The following is a 15,185-nucleotide window of genomic DNA, read 5'->3' on the forward strand; positions in this document are numbered from 1 at the left end:
TAGATGAATTATTTCCCTTAAAGTTACAAGCTTGAGATTTATGATTGCATCCGTTTACTCTTGTATTGAATTTAATAACTTATTTTAAAGCATTACTCTCTGGAATTATAGCTTGCACATATTGTGTACACTCTTGGAATAAAAAGACTTACCCAGGTTGATAATTAATGTGAGGCAATTAGGAGTTTTAAAAGACACCTTTTAGCACCCAACATTTTGGCGTCGTTGCCGAGGAGAGTGTTGCCATTTTACAAAGAGTGATGTATGTCTGTTGAGAGAGAATTGGGTATTAAAAATGGAAGGTAAGAACCTGTGTAACGAATGAGTAAAATGATTGCTCCTTCGCCCGCTTTCCAGCAAAATTGCGTAGGAATTTAAAGTAGAAATGAACGTTTGTATTTTTGTATGAATGATTAAGAAGAAAAGACCAGAAAAAAGATATAATTCCTCCCCCCAAACCTAAAAAATCTAAGGGACCGGTGACCCTTGGACGATCAACCTTTATTGACGAAATCATAAGAAAAGTTGAGTCTCAGTCATCAGTAGGACCCCGAACTGTTGCTACTAGACATCCTATTGTTTCCCTTCAGGCCATAGGATAACCATCTATAGCTAACGCTGAGATTCATAGTAAGACTGAAGGGTCTAAACAGAGTTTTCAAGATATTGAAAATTCACAACCACGCCCTTCACAAGAAGGAAATTCTTGCAATTTCCGTGAAGGAGAAGCAGAAACAGGTCATGCTGAAATTAAATCATTAGAACCTAGATCTCTTGAAGTAGTGATTGAACAAAGGACACCCAGTGTTCTGGATCGAGGTAGCGCTATTAGAATCATTCCAGTCTCTTTTGGACATCCTAGGAACAACTCTCCAACTCCATAGATCCTTGAAGAATATTGGCATATTTTTTACCAAATTGCCAATAACTAGCGACAGCCCCAAACCTGTACGTTACAATACCCTATTGTGGACACAGTTGTCAATTCCCCCATGAAAACTATCCCATTACAGAATATTCCTACCTTTCATGGGCTAACTTCAAAAGACCCCGATGCATTCCTTTTCGAACTTGATGTCCTATGTAGGGGTTATGATTACACCACCGACCCCCAGAAGCTGAAACTACTCCCCTCTACTATGAAAGGAGCAGCCCTGCGTTGGTTTATGGGACTTGGTGGAGGTACCATGAATGATTGGGAATAGAGGAAAACATCCTTCCTTAAAAAATACCAAGATTATTGTCGAACTAGAGGACTAAAAGATGAAATCTTTAAAATGGTATCTAAGCCTAATGAGACTCTGCAAGAATATGTGGAGCGTTTCCAATATAATCTGCAAATATTTCCTTATGCAAATCTACCTGATAATGTTCTAAAAACCACAATGATTAAAGGTATGAAAGACCAATGGGTAGAAACACTGAATATAATGGATAAGGGCGATATTTATCAAGAATATTATGACAATATTATAGACTTGTGCATCAGGTACTCCAGGGGAAGTACAAGGCTGAAACCAGCCGGACGTGAAGCAATCACCAGAGACAGAAAAGCCTCAGGAGGAAGCATTACAAGGGTCGAAATCGACAATATATTGGAATATTTCAAGACTCATATCTTGGGGACCCTGACGACACAATTGGATATCATGCAAGCTAAATGAAAGCAGGCTGAAGCATAACAGAACCTGGCTATTTTATGTCCCCATTGCAGAAAGAAACATAGTCATAAATAATGCCCGTTATATATGATACAAACATGTGCCATATGCACTAAGGAGCATGCCACAGAAAGTTTCCCATCGCTCCCAGGATTAAAATCAGTCTTCAAGGAAGCGGAAGAAGAAGTGGAACTAGTATATCTGTTGAACCAACATCATCAATGGCAAGCACGTCAGACAAGTATGCCTATCGATCCATCTTTTTTCTTTCCTCCCTTGCAATATAATTCTCGGCAATATTCAGGGGCAGCATGGCAGAACCAGCGACCTTTTCCTACTTGGCCACCTCAAACATTTTCTATGCCACCATGGTCCAACCAATCAAATCCAAACAATAATTGGCCAAATCCCTCTTACCCTCCACCATTCTGGCAGAACAATCCCTATTCATCTCAATGGTCCCCTTCCACCTCACAAAACCAGAACTGGCAATCAAATTGGCAAAGATCCACGAACCAACCTATGGGGACAGTTCCTCTGTCTCAACCAACTTTACCAGCACCTTACACGTTGCAACAGAATCCTCAATCTAATATATGACCACAACTCCCAACTCAACCCAACCCAAATCCCAACAACAAACCAATTCAGTCAGTACAAATCATTGAGGGTTGAGACCCTGAAGTTGAGTTGAGAGAGTGTAATGAACTCAAGTTAAGATCGGGATGCGTAATCGCTCTAGACGAAGATAAAAATCTGCAACCTGAAGAACCGCACCCAAATAATCCTTTGACTGTAAATGATCAACAAGGGGAAGATACAGTCAAGCAGAAAACTCCCGAAGCGATCATAACTACTTCCCCACTATTCCCAGAAAGATTGATGAAACCACGCCCAATTGAATATCTCGACTTTGATCTTCTGGGTGAACTCAAGAACAGCTTGTGAAATGCTTGGCATCACAGCCTTGGAACCAACAACTACCTTGCTGGAACTTGCTGACCGCTCAGTCATTAGGCTAGAAGGAACATTACCGGATGTGATGGTTTCTGTAGACACTTGGGAATATCCGATAGATTTTTTATTATTATCCCTAGGAATCGACCAAATGGACATCCCTTAATTTTAGGAAGGCCTTTGCTAGCAACTGTTGATGCTTATATTAGCGATCGAACCGGTCGTATGACCATAACCAGAGGGAATGATGTGAAGAATCTAGCCTTATACCCTCCTACTCAGCCAAGCCTAACCATTGTAAAAACTAGGAAGCAACCTGTAACATATTTAATAGAAAATATTCGGTCACCATTCACTATGGTAGATGCCCTTGAATTTAAAAACAAAACAGAAGACAATGTCATTAATACTTTTATCAATCACCCTGCTACAGTGTCTAGTTTGAAATGTCACATGATTAAAGCAGTCATTGATAATGAAATTGAAGAAGATTCCCTGAGAGACATCAATGACCAACCAATACCAACAACCACTTTCTATAATAGCAAACCTATCAAAATCGAGCCAGGGAAGATCCTGAAAATTAACAGTGATCTGAGTGATGACCAGCAACAGAACTTATTCAAGTCCTTAGGAAATATAAAGGGGCTTTTGCTTGGGATCACCTAGACATGAAAGGGATTGACCCTCAGCTATGCATGCACCACATTTACATTGAAAAAGATGCAAGACCCATTCGAAAACCTCAACGTACATTAAATCCTCACGTAAAGGATATTGCTAAAGAAGAACTTCAAAAACTATTAGATGTGAATTTTATCTATCTTATATCTGACAGTAAATGGGTTTCTCCATTAGTAGTGGTCCCCCAAAAGAATGGGAAATGGTGGATATGCGTCAACTACAGAGAACTCAACACGGCAACGCAAAAAGACCATTTTCCCCTTCCATTCATTGATCAGGTCCTAGATGTTAGTGTCGGTATCTTCATCCCTCCGTCAGAGATCAAATTCTCTTGTTGCATTGCATATTAGGTTTCTTGCTCAGTCAGCTGCATTCCATTAGGAGCATGGATCATCTGACGGTAGTGGTTTGTTGTACATTTTCCCTCATGTCCTTTACCTATTGGCCCATTTCCATTCATCAGGATCATCTGCAGTCACCTTTTGTATGTAAATTTGCAAGAGTCATTTCTAGGGTTTCAGTTTCATTAGATCTAGGGTTTCATCAAAAAGGTCTTCAAAATGTCCAATAATGGCCAGCAGGCGCATGAGGAGGTTGAATAAAGTTCTAGTACCTGTTAGAGTCGGTCTTGAGCCCTCCATCAGTGATCAAAACTCTTTGCATTTGCATATGTAGGTGTCTCATCAGTGTCAATTTTTGCATCCCATTAGGCATGCCATAACCCTGATGGAGGAGCTGGTATATTTTACCCCTCTTGGCATCACTGGATCAGGTCATTTCAGTCATTAAGCTCTTTCAAAGCTTGTCTTGTCTTGTCTTGAGGTCAATTTCCTAGGTCTAGGGTTTTGGTCAAAAATGTCTACAAGGTCATGTTTCTGAAGGTCAATAAATGTTCAGCAAGCCAGAGGGATGATTGTAAAGATGTTTATTCGAGATTTTTTATCCTGTACAGTTAATTTTCACCTTGGATTTAAAAACTCTGTTTTTAAAGCCAAGGTCATTTTTCAAATGTTTGTAAAAAGTGATGAAATTTCAAAAGACTTCAGCGGACAATATGCAACCCTGGTCCCCTTGCCTAGATCCCTCAGATGATCTACCTGCAAAAAGAATCAAGTCAAAGCACTAAATGAGTCAATTTCAGGACAAAGGAAACCAAAAAGTCAATTTTATAAAGTGTCAAAGAGAAACATTAGAAAGTGGGTTTGAGCATGAAATTTTTTCAAATGAAACTTATAAAAACTCAATCTCCCTCCTTTCACTCTCATTGTGCATCCAAGACACTTGCAAGAGAAGTTTGAGTGAGTGATAGAGTGAAAGGAGCGAAAGCAGAGCAAGTTCGGGCGAGTGACAGGCGCGCGACCCGTCAGGCTAGGTGCGTGACCCGTTAGGTGCACGCGACCCGTCAGAGGGTTTCCTGCAGTGCAAATTTTCAACGGGCGCGACCGTCAGGCCCGTGCGACCCATTGGGCGAGGTGCGCGACCCGTCAAGCCAACCTCCCTTCAAACCTATTTCAAATTTGCTCAAACGCCCTCCAAGCCATCAAATTGCTTGAGGTAGGTTCCCTAATCTTGGTTATGACTGATGGTTATGGTTGATGGATATTATGAATGTGTTTTTAATGATCGAAATGTACAAGAGCAAGACCTCCATATGGCTGTATGTTACATTGTAAAAGTGTGCTAGGGTTTATTGCTGTTTCATGGTTTTTCCCCTTGTAATTATTTTCCTCATTCCCATTTCATTTTCCCTATATTTCCATGTCAATTTCCCTTTTAAATTTGTAAAGAAAATAAACCCTACCCCCTTTCCCTTTAAAAAAAAAAAAAATCACATCCTAACCCTATCTCTCCTTATGCCCATGTAAACATATGAATTTGATGATGTATATGCAATGATTTCTACAGTGTATTTCCCTAAATTCCCTGCTGTATACATGTTTTCCCATTTTCCTTGTAAAAATGTCCCTCCCCTAACATTTCCCTCATGTTCCTTGTCCCCTTGAAACAACATATAAATCAACTTTTTACAGGCAGAAACAGCAGTACAGTTTGTCCACTTTGCTCCTTAAAACAATGTCAGAAACCAAAACTTATGAGCAAAGTGATGACCAGTCATCAGCTTCAGAGATTGAGGTACAGAGGAGGCCTCATAAGGGTGGAAAGGGTGGACATCATAAGCGAGAGGAGCCCACCTCTTTAGCAGAGTTACAGGCTTGTCCTATGGCAGTCACATGTTTTCAGTATATGTCTTGTTATGAGTTCTGTGAGAGGATCTCTCGGATTCAGCACCACAGAGAGTTGGCTCGCCTATTTGTTTTGCACTTGCATGATGGACATGTCAACCTTGCAGGGGTGGACTTTACATTGACACCCGAGGTGATCTCACATGCCACAGGGATACCTAATGTTGGGGAGGTGTGGAATAAGCGCAAGGTGCTGGATAATGTTCACTTTGAGCCTTTTGTCCGGCCACCATTCATGAGACATTTGGCAGGTGTGTTTCCATTCAGGTTTCTCAGGAGCGAGTATGCTCCCATGATGAGGCTCATCATGCACTATTTTACCTGTGAGAGCAGATTTTCACAGGTATATTCATATCATATTCGCCTCTTGATGCACTTCACCCGAGTGAGGATGATGAACATCCCTGTTTTCTTCTATCAGAACATTCAGATGATGGTGCCCATGTTGCAGAGGAAGAGCCCGGCACAGCAGTTTAGGAGTCTGTACCATTATGGTTTGATTCAACTTGTAGTATTGCATCAGTTGGTTCAGCAGGGCATCTCATGGGAGGAGTTCATCTCTCGTGAGTTTTTCACAACACCACCCTCGCCACATCCTGAGATTATTCATGAGGAGGGAGGACCATCACAGCAGCATGACATCCCTGTCACTAGACATGTCAGCTCCTCACCTCTGGTTACCTATCAGAAAGGCCCAAGGGCCTTATTTGCAGCAGCTAGGCGAGTACTATCTCCAAAGCAGGTGGAAGGGGTCTCGCCTTCATCATCAGCTCAGCGAGTGTTATCTCCACATCAGGTGGAAGGGGCCTCGCTCTCTTCAGCAGCACAGGCAGCACAGAGGGGAAAGCAGCCCAAGATTGATGAGGGACCATCAGGAGTTCCAGATATTGAGCTTGTTGATCTTGAGGCCATTTCTCCGAGCCAAGAGGCAAAGGAGGTCATTCAGCATCTCAGAGCTGAAAATGATGCCTTACAGAGGATATTAGAGGGTGCACAATGGACCATCACATACCTGGGGCAGCGCAACAAACAGTTGGAGGAGGAGAAAGCACTTGATGAGCTGTGGAGGATTCGTAGTGACCGGATCTTGAACGAAGAAGACCCGGTGACCCATTGCCCGCTGACCGAGAGACTATGCTTATCCGGGTAAATACACACTTGGAGAGGCTATTGGCTAAGGCCAACCAAGAGAAGAAATTGCTGAGGAACATGAAGAACCACTACTGGGCAAGGATGCATGTGTGCAAGGCAAAAATGAAGATGTTTCAAAGGCGGTTGACCGAGGCACTAAAACGGAGAAAGAGGCCAAATCCCCTCCGTATCTTGGCTAAGGCTTCACTCAAGGATCAAGGCACTAAATAGCCTAGCCACAGCACAAGTCCCAAGAAATTTTGAGAATTTTGGGTGAATTTTGGCATTTTTTGGCAACTTGCAGGTTTTTCCCATTAACGGGTCTCACCCCCCGCGCGACCCTTCATCATGGCAAATCCTTTTGACCAAAACTCAGCATTTCCAGATTTTTCATGCAAAGTTACATATGCTCATGGATGGACTTGAGATTTGGTAAAGTTTTGCGCCTCCAGAAAGTAAAAAAACTAGCAAAAAATGACTTTCTGCCACTTTTTTGAATTGCAGAAAGCAGTCTTGGGAGATTTGAGTTTTGACAGGGCAAATGAACTCCAAATCCAAAAATTCCAGTTGGGTTGGAAAGTAGACTCACAGACCTTTCCAACAAGCCCACTTTTACTCAATTTGGCCACCTGAAAGTGCCCAAAATATGGCTCCAAAGGCGCGCGACCCGTCAGGCAGTTTTTTCAAAAAATGCATTGTATAGCCCAGAAAACGCAGATTTGACTCAGTTTGACTTTTTGGGATGAAATGTGATTCTCTTTGATGTAATTATTGTACTTTTTAGACACTTTTACTCTTATGTAACACTTCTAGAACATTCATTCATGAAAAGGGTAAATATTAAATGAATGAATTGGTTTCCAAGTACCAATAAATTTCACAATCTCATGTTTAGAAATGTATTTTTCCTCAAAACCTTGTTTTGAGGAAAAATAGAGTATTTTAGGTTTTTATTGTATAAATTCATGTAATTTCATTTCTTTCATATGTAAATAACTTTAGTGGCAACCTTGGTCACCTTGCCAAGCTTCAGGTGCTCCATCCCCTGCAAGACAAACAAAAAATCAAGTCATTCAGTTCATCAAAGGCACAAATAAAGTAAACTGCCCAAAAAACAGAGTTGAAAAAAGTAAGTCACAATGCAAACATTATAAAAGTGGGTTTTATGGATGAAAAATAAAAATCTCTTGTATATAAATCATTTTTCACAATTCAAAAAGCTCATTGGCATTCAAAGAAGAAATATTGAGCAAGAGAAGGCCATGTTGAGCAAGGGAAGCAAGCTTGGAGTAATACTATGCAAATTTGTAGGCGCGGCGCATTGGGTGAGAGGCGTGGCGCATACAAGTGGCGCGGCGCATTGGGTTGCCCTCCACATTGTTAAAATTATACTGGCATGAAACATAGATCTGCCAAGCCCGATTTCATCATAAATTCCCTTGAAATTTCCAAAGTTGCTCAATCTTATGGTGTGCAAGTAAGTCAAGCCCTTTTCCTTGCTAGTGAAAGAGTTTTTCTTAAAACTTTATGGTGGTTTAGTGTGGAAAAACTCAAACCCTACCTCTTTGCAATTTCTCAAAAAAAAAATTCCTAGGGTTTTAATTTGTGATTTTGCTGCCAAGTTCACTCCACCACTCCCTCACTTTTTGACTCCTCCATTTATTTTCCAGTTCATCCACTCATTCCCTAACTCCCATATTCCTAAAAGCTCATTCACCCCTATCCCCAATTCCCATTTTCCCAAATCCTAACTACAAAATCCCCAAACCCTAATTGTTGTCCCTTGGCCTACATACTATTCCTTAACCCCCTATTTCCCAAGAAACTTGTCATAACATTCCCAAACCCCCTAATACTCTCTCCCTCCACAATCCCTCATACATTCTTACCCTTGGTGGCAGAAAACTAAAAACACCATAAATCTCTTCATACTCATCAAGAAGACTCATACATTGGCAAACATGGAATCTGATCCTTCATATGGCCGAGATGAGGAGACACACAGTGACTCTCCCACAGAAATGCATGCCCCAAGAAGACCTCACAAGGGTGGCAAACATATACAAGAGGAGCCTACTTTGCTTGATAAGCTGCAGGCCTGCCCTCTTGCTATCACATGCTTCCAACACCAATCCTATTATCAGTTCTGTGAGATGGTTGCTAGAGTAAAGTATCATCATGAGTTAGCCCGGTTGTTTGTGCTTCATCTACATAATGGACAAACCACTCTAGTTGGTGTGACATTCACCTTAACACCAGAGTCTATTTCTCTAGCAACCAACATTCCTAATGTCGGAGAGCAGTGGAATAAAAGGCAACAAATTGACAGGGAACATTATGAACCATACATTAAGCCTGGTTATTTGAGACAACTCATCAAAGTTTTTCCCTTTCGGTACTTGAAAGACCCATATGCTCCCTTGATGAAACTCATAATGAAGTATTTCAGCTGTGAGAGCCGGTTTTCTCGCCTATATGCCTATCATATCAGATTGTTGATGCACTTTACCAGGGTGAGAATGATGAATCTCCCCTACTTCATGTGTTGAAATATTGAGAAGATGACCACCTTAGTACAACAAAAGACTCCTCAACAGCAGTTTAACAGTATATATCATTTTGCACTTATCAAAATTGTGGTCATGCATCAGCTTGGTTTGCAGGGCATCTCATGAGATCATTTCATTTCTCATGATTTCTTCATGACTCCTCAGGTGCCTCCAAAAACTTTTCATGAGACAAGTGGACCTTCACATCAGCAGGAGGGTCATGAGACGCAGACCGCTAGTGTGTCGGTGTTTTTCACCTATCAATAGGGCACTAGAGGGTTGTTTGCATCAGCAAAGCGAGTATTATCTCCACCCGGGGTGGAAGGGGTCTCGCTTCCTTCATCAGCACAGCAGGTTCAGGACAAAGGCAAGAGGCCATTACATGATGAGGGGCCTTCAGGTGAGCAAGAGACCGATTTCATTCTCATTCAGGATGATGACACTGATTTGGGCCCACAAAGCTCAAAGCTCAAGGAGGTCATCCAAGAGCAACAGGCAGACATCAATGCTTTGTCCCTCAACTTAGAAAGAGCCAAGTGGATAATAAAGTACCTGGAGCAAAGAAACAAGTAGCTAGAGGATCAGAAAACGATTATGGAGCCTCAAAACATACAAGAAAACCACCAAGCTGCCAAAAGGAGGAAGGTGAAGCTCACATCACTAGAACAAGAAATCAACGCTAATCGTGAATCGTGGCTTGAGAGAGCTAATATCCACTTGGAAAAGTTGTTAGAGAATGCCAACAGGAGAAAACAATGTTGAGGCATATGGCCTATCATTACATGGCAAGAAATAAAAGTTACAAGGCAAGAATCAGAAGCTTGAAGGCAAAGTTGAAAAGGGCATTGAGGAGGCAAAAGGAGCAAGATAGACTTTAGATATTGGCTGAGGCTTCCTTGGCCCAACACAGCACTTGATGGAGAATACTCAGCCCAAATTTCAAAAAATTTGGGACACTTTTTGCATTTTTGAAATTTTTGGGCTAAAACACAGAATTTTCTGCCCAATGCGCCGCGCCACCTGGCACTCGCTTTTGATGGAGGCCTCCAAATGAGAAAAACTCAGAATTTTTGGATTTTTATTGAAAAAATATGCATGCCTACCAATGGCCAAGAAATTTTGACAGGTTTTGAGCCCCCAAAAAGGTCAAAAACATCCAAAAAATGACCTTACTGCCCCTATTTTGACACACATGAAGCAATGTTGGAAGAACTCAGTTTTGGAGGGTCAAATGGAGGCCAAATTCAAAAATTCCACTTGTTCTGGAAAGTAGATAGGTAGACCTTTCCAAAAAGCACACTTGGAGAAAATTTGAATACCGAGAAGGACTCCAAAAGTGGCTGCAAATAGGTACTACGCATAGGGAAATCAGCGCGGCGCATTGGGGAAATTTTGCTCAGTTTAACCAAAAATACTCTGTTTTTCACCTAGTTTCTTGACAGTTTGACTTTTCTTCTTCTAAATTTCAAAATCCTGATGTAATATAATGTAATTTGATGGATCTTGATGTAATTATGCTAAATTTTCACTCATAGAGGTAGATTCATCTGTGAAAAGGTAGTTTGCAACTGAATGAATGAGTTCCCTAGTTTTTAGAGGCAATTTGTTCCACTGCCTAATTTTTAGTTCTCAGTTTAGAATTTGTTGGAACAGCTCCTAAACTTATGATCTCAACCCCTAGAGGCTAGGATGAGTTATTGTTTTCCTATATCTTGTGATTTTTCAGTCATTAGCATGGTTGGACTTTTGAGAAAGCTTAGAGCTTCATTGTATACACATATCAGTAGTTTGGCTAAGGAATAGACCAGGGTTTGCAGCACTTTATGGGATTCATGTGGCATCTTGATTTGGTATTGTGTTTTCTTCTGTAAATTGTAAGTTTCCATGTGTTTTATGTATGCCACTCTCTCTCTTTACTTCATCTTAACTAAATCAAACAAGGATATAGGTAGAATCCATTGAAATTGCAGTACTCTACCTAGGGTTTGCTTAGTTATTTATGTTTTCAGCTATTTGAAGAGGATCCCTGAGGTTTTCTTGCCCTCTTCAACTCCTCACCTGTCTAAAGCTCTCCATCTCACTCAATTTGAAGTATCAAATCAGTTGCCTACCTTGCCCCATAGAGATCTCTGCAAAACTGAACCTCATTCCCCAGACCCAAATCTGCCTTTCCATTTGAGCCAACAAAACATCATCAAATTCAATCAAACTCTTGTGCACACATACCTTACCTAAGATCAGTATTCATATCAATCATCTCAAGCCCTCATTGATCATATTTTGCTGAGATTGACAAGGAGAGAGCCCTCTCTTGACCTGGTAGGGCTAGCTACCAAGTTAAGCGTGGTTTGATGTTATCCTAGATCCTACCTTTCTCGGCCTAAGGTAGATTTAGGCACTAACTTAGTGGTGACCATACTGAGGAAGAAATTGTTTGTTGTTAGTGTTTTTCGTTTAATAAACTACAGGCAGAGTCTGAAGATTAGCCAGGTAGCCTTCGAAACGCTTTTGATTTGCATTAGCGAAAGTAGATAAAAGCTACTTCAGTCAATCTCTGGTCTAGTCTTATAAATGGAACATCTAACTTGCAAATTTCCTCAGTACATCTGATAGTTCTAAGATTATGGATGATAAGTTTAGAATTTGATAGGCTGAACAAGTTGATAATGTCCATTAGATTTCTTGGAAATAATAACACATTGGCTTCCTGAAGACATACTAGAGCAAATCTAGATCCTGATCCACCTCCTGTGTACGAAAAATCCCAATCTTATTCCAAGAATCCTTCGCCAGCAAAGTTTTGTGATTCCCGTGTTCAAATCTCGTTCATTTCCTGTGGTTTTTGAGTATCTTGAAGATCTTGAGTTTGACGAATAGTTTGATCTATCGCTGTTTGAGACTAAATCCGAAAGTGTTGTTGGTTCTACTGTCCTAAATCCAGAGTTTATCAAAGATCTTGAAACTGAAAAGGCCAATAAATCAATTGACGATTATATCTTGAAACAACTCCAAACTTCAATTGTGGCTTCAAACATCGCTGATTTCTTAGAGTCTGCATCTACAACCCTTGGGTCCTCCGTGATTACATCTAGCTCCAGAATTCCCACTGAACCTCCCTTCATTCCCACCATTCCTGTGCAGCCTTCTATCTCTGATCAAAAATCTGCAGTGGTGTCACCTCCGTCCACTCCTTCTACCCCTCAAACATCTAAAATTTCTTCACCACCATCCCCACCTCATATACCCCATACATTAGCTGCACCCACTCCCCCAACATCCCCAAGATCGATTGCAAATCCACCAAGAGCAATGGCTGCTCAATTTGCACCCCTTGTGCTGCCTCAAAATTTGGATGATATGCCCGTCGATTATCAAAGAAAAATTCCATTGTTTGATGGCATTCCTCATGGTGTTACAGCTCAGCAGCATGTGGATAGGATGACAGATTTCTTCGACCTTCATGAGATTGATGCAGAAAATGTGACAATGAGACTATTTGTACAAACCTTTGGTGGTGAAGTGAGGAAATGGTTCAGAGCTTTTCCGGCTGCAAGTATCACTACATTGACTAATCTTCAGAGACAATTCTTGGATCGCTGGGAAGTGAAGAAAAATCCTCTTCAGATCCTTTCCAAATATGAGAACATCAAGCAGAATGTTGGTGAGTCTGTTCAAGATTATTGTATTAGATTCAATTCAGTTTACAATGCAATTCCTGATCATATAAAGCCACCTATGGGGTTGGCTTTGATTAAGTTTCCGGATGGTTTCGATCCTGATATGGCTTATCAATTAAGAGAAAGAGATTCGGCCACTTTGGAAGACATGCAAAAAATTGTACTTAGTGTTGAAGCTAATCTGCTTACCAAGAGAGCTAGAACAAAGGCTGAAAAGAAGACCGGTTCCCAGATGAACACCTATTTGTTGTGGCCATAAAAACACCATGGTACATAGATGTGGTGAATTACTTAGCAGTGGGAAAACTGCCCAAACATCTGACACCCAGAGAAAGGAAATTAATAGTGCAGTGCAACACTCGGTTCTCCTGGATCGGAGGATACCTTTTTCACACAGGGGCCGATATGCACATCTGTAGGTGTATCAGGGAAGACGAAATTTATGATATCTTAAAAGCCTGCCATGATGGACCTTGCAGTGGACATTTTGTAGACCGCAGAACTGGACATAAAATTTTACAAATGGGCTACTACTGGCCCACGATTTTTAAGGATGCTAAGAAATTTGTCCAAGCATGCGATAGTTTCCAAAGGATGGGCCGCCCTGGCCAATTTGATGAGATTCCCCTACATCCACAGCTGGTGATAGAACCCTTTGAGTGATGGGCGTTAGATTTTGTCAGGCCGATCAACCCACCATCCAATCAGAAATCATATATATTGGTTGCAACAGAATACGTAACTAAATGGGTGGAGGCAGTAGCATTACCAAGAGAAATAGAGGAAACAGTGATTAATTTTCTTTTCAAAATTTTTGTGCGATATGGCTTACCCAAAGAAGTAATTACTGATGGGGGGCCACAATTTGTAGGCCACAAGATCACTGCTACACTGAAGAATCATCACATTATCCACAGAATTACCTCTTTGTATCACCCGCAGGCGAACAGGCAGGTGGAGAGTACCAACAAAGTAATTGAAGCTATTCTAACGAAGATAGTCTCATCGCACAGACAAGACTGGGTTACTCGACTGCCAGAGGCCTTGTGGGCATATCGCATGACTTGGAGGAACACTACTAGACACTCTCCATATCAGCTGGTATTTGGTAAGGAACCCATTTTCCCCATAGAATTTGAGATACAAACACTAAGGATAGCCCAAGAAGTGGGACTGGATTTAACTGAAGCCCAGATTAACAGACTACAACAAATAAATGAATTAAATGAAATTTTGCTATTGGCTCTACAACATACTGCACTCCAAATGGCATGACTCCCTGATTCCAGGTTTCAAGACTTCCCTGGTAAACTGTAGACTAGGTGGTTAGGCCCCTATGAAATAAAGGAAGTACATGAAAATGGCACTCTTACATTGGCCACCATTGATGGGTCTAGTTTTTCCTTCAAAGCAAATGGGCATTGGGTGCACCTCTACCAAAAACCACTTACAAGAGAATCCTTTTACCAGCAGATACGCGAGGACTCCACCATGCAAATTCTAGTTGCAGAAGGCAATCCTTCGGCAGCTTCATTTTTGTAAAAAGTTATTTCTTTTTGTAAAAACTGTAAATATGATTGTTGATTTGATTTTCTGCATTTTTTTGTTTGTTTGTTGTTCCCACTTCGGAACAACACTTTTTTGTTTTTGCTGTTCCCACTTTGGAACAACACTTTTTCGTTTTTGTTGTTCCCACTTCGGAACAACACTTTTTTGTTTTTGTTGTTCCCACTTCGGAAAAACATTTTTTTTGTTTTTGTTGTTCCCACTTTGGAATAGCACTTTTTCATTTTTGTTGTTCCCACTTTGGAATAGCACTTTTTCGTTTTTCTGTTCCCACTTCGGAACAACACTTTTTCATTTTTGTTGTTCCCGCTTTGGAACAACACTTTTTCGTTTTTGTTGTTCCCACTTCAGAACAACACTTTTCGTTTTTGTTGTTCCCACTTCGGAACATCAATTTTTCCTTTTTTTTGTTCCTACTTCGGAATAGCACTTTTTCTTTTTTGTTGTTCCCACTTCGGAACAACACTTTTTCATTTTTGTTGTTCCCACTTCGAAACAACAGTTTTTCGTTTTTGTTGTTCCCACTTCAGAACAACACTTTTTCGTTTTTGTTGTTCCCACTTCGGAATGACACTTTTTCGTTTTTTTTGTTCCGGCTTCGGAATAACACTTTTTCATTTTTTTTGTTCCCACTTCAGAACAACACTTTTTCGTTTTTGTTGTTCCCACTTCGAAACAACACTTTTTCATTTTTGTTGTTCCCACTTTGGAACAACA

This window comes from Pinus tabuliformis, chromosome 6 (genome assembly GCF_031772625.1).
Source record: "Pinus tabuliformis cultivar Carrire ecotype Pingquan chromosome 6, CPIR1, whole genome shotgun sequence".
NCBI lineage: Eukaryota > Viridiplantae > Streptophyta > Pinopsida > Pinales > Pinaceae > Pinus > Pinus tabuliformis.